General features: G+C 38.4%; 1 pseudogene; it reads left to right on the top strand.

Annotated features, from left to right (window-relative positions):
* LOC114622499 overlaps positions 1-2,485 on the top strand; it is a 7,849-nt pseudogene extending 5,364 nt beyond the window's left edge.
* The last annotated feature ends 363 nt before the right edge of the window (positions 2,486-2,848 follow it).

Here is a 2,848-nt window from a genome sequence, read left to right as displayed (position 1 = left end):
GGGAGTGGGGGGGTGTAGATAGAGGTTACATCCACAGAGAAGAAGGAGGAGGGGCGAGGGGATTGGGGGTTCTGAGGGGGTGGTGGGGGATGGGGTAAGGGGACAACATAGGAAATGTAAATAAATCATCCAATAAAAAAAAAAAGCAATACAGAGCCTCAAAAAAAAATACTTGTAAAAGTCAGGCCTCTTGGCATATCATAAATGCATTTGTAAAAATCACTATTTTAAATGTTTCAAAAGACTGGGAACAGAAATATCATATGTTCTCTTTTAGCTGCAGAATCTTTACAATTCAAATCCTGGAATATAGAGGGCAAAAACGTGGTTACTTGAGCTGTGTGTGGGGTGGGAAAAGGGGGGTCTTTGCTCAAGGACATAATCTCCATCAAACTCAACATATTTGTAAAAACTGCCTGAGTGTGGTGGCTCACGTCTTTAATCCCAGCATTCTGGACGCAGAAGCAGGCGGATCTTTGAGTTTGATGCCAGGCTGGTCTACAGAGTGAGTTCAAGGACAGCCAGGCTATACAAAAAAACCAAACTAAAGCAAACCAAACCAACATCTTCTGCCCACAATCTGGTTAGTAGATTTTAAATGTTCATATCACAATAATAAGTTATATGAGGTAACAGATATATCAATTAGTTGATTTAATCATTACAAATTTAAATACTGGGACATCTCATTGTTTTCTAAGTAGCTTCAATTACTACTTTTCAAGTAAAAATGAAAAAAAAAGTACTTAATGGAATTTCAGTCTCACAGGGATTTAAAAACTTCCATTGGATGTTTATAAAGATACTAAAAGCTCAAAAAAAAAAAAAAAAGAAAAGCAAGGTGGCTTAATATGCTCACCATGCCCTCTTCAGCACTGGTGACTGTGAAGTGCAAACAGCTTGACCCTTTGAATAGCTGTCAGTGATTAATATGGAAGATACAATCTGCAGGTAGGAGGGGAGCCTTGATCTTCAGAGTTTGAGCTTCACTGGTGATAGTTTGTGAATGTGTGAATCATTTGCCATGAGATTCCCCTGAATCTTATGTTACTCTACACTCAATGATAACTGCATTTCTGGCCCAAGTTATTTACAGTATTATTTAAAATAAGACTGTGACTTAAACACATTGAACAGACAGAGAGCCTGGGAGTTGCTTATAAGCACTACTATTTATACCTACTTCTCAGATGACGTGCTTTCTCTTCATAGTCTTCCTTTATCACCCCCTTTACCTCCTTATGAACTGCTGTCCTGTGAATTCAGATGTCTAGGGAGATGAAGTCTACGTTAGTCATATTAAAAGAAGCAATTTGCCTCTGAATTTTTATGGCTTATAGAATGCCATGTCAGCCTGATGAGATAGTGGTGGGATACTTGGTACCTGAATCAAATCATGCATGTGAAATTCAGAACCACGCTAGAAGACACTGAAATAGGATTTGATCACTGACTTTTTAAGATGGCTTTGCATAGATCTTATTTTTCTTAATCTGGAGCAAAACTGAAAAAAAATCTTTAAGTAAATCATAATCCTTCAGATCTTTGCAAATAATATATTTTCCACACTGGCTAGTATTTATTGAGTGCTATGTGCCAAGTCACTTTTGAAATACTGTATTGGTGGTGAGTCATTTAATCTTTCAGGCAACTCTGCAAGACATGTGCTTTAATCTGACAGCAAGCTATAGAGTGGGAGGAGCTAGGAAGTTTCTGTTCAGGGAAGCCTTCACACTTGCTTTCACTGTCTGCATGCCCTGTGTCTCCTAGCCTTCCAATACCCACATTTATAATAAACACTTCCCTGCATGAGTCCAATCAGTAACCTAAGCATGAAGCCATTGGTGAAGTAATGTTCTTTGTTCATTTCTTAGGAGAGAATGTAGGTGCACAATGAGAAGACAAAATCTGGAAAGGTATGGTTGTGCTCCTCTCTCAGCAATGTGACTTCAAGCAAGGGTTTCAGTCTGGAGGTATCAGGAGTGGTCATCACAGCACACACATGAGGTTTTGAGAATCTGAATAGTTAAGGCATGGGTTTCTAGCAGTGTCTCATACAAAGGAACCCTCACAGGCCTTTCCTTTGCTACCATTATTTAATCTGGTCATAGCGAAGTTTCTCAGATGGTTTAAAATACTCAGTGGGTTTTTTTTTTTTTTTGTGCTACTGAGAGTCTAAGTCCAGGCAGCCGAAAAGTGTGGCTAGCACAGTAAGCAAAGATGTGCAGATGAGAGCAGTGATTAGCCAAAAGTTAATAGAAACTGGAGAAGGACAACACCTCAAAGAGATGCTGAGAGCTAAACTAATTGAATGCGACTGGAAGGATCAATTGAAGGCACACTGTAGAGGTAATTAAAGAAAAAGGAGTAGAGGCATTATTGTTGATGGCTTGGTGGCAGAGCACTGGTAGCTGACAGTGTAAGGAAGGAACTCCTCCAAAGAATAAGACCACTCCTTGCTCATCATGCCAGTCTTTCAGGATGAATTAGAATCCATCGGTTTGTAGATTTATTTCTAAAAGTAAAACTTGCTATAATTAGAAATTGATTTTCTAAAATAAGGTCCTTTTTTGTATGATGGTATACATTTTTCAGTAATGATGTACACATTGTGTTGATTTTTTCCCTAAATGTGTTATTTTAATAAATATTTCATGAATGAGTTCCAAAAAACACTCATTGGTGGTAGGTAGCAGAGTTAGTGGGCAGCAGTGTTTATTCATTTGACTCTGAGGCGAAAGTAAGGCTAAAAACATTGGAATGTTTTATCTTGATGAAAACGTTCATGAAATGTGCGATTTATATTATAGCCTGGATAATGGAGTCTAGGAGTACCTGAGAGCAAGAT

Source organism: Grammomys surdaster, unplaced genomic scaffold, assembly GCF_004785775.1.
Source record: "Grammomys surdaster isolate TR1022 unplaced genomic scaffold, NIH_TR_1.0 64, whole genome shotgun sequence".
In the NCBI taxonomy this organism is placed as follows: domain Eukaryota; kingdom Metazoa; phylum Chordata; class Mammalia; order Rodentia; family Muridae; genus Grammomys; species Grammomys surdaster.
The sequence above is the reverse complement of the archived record's forward strand: the minus strand, read 5'-3'. Positions and strand labels throughout refer to the sequence as shown.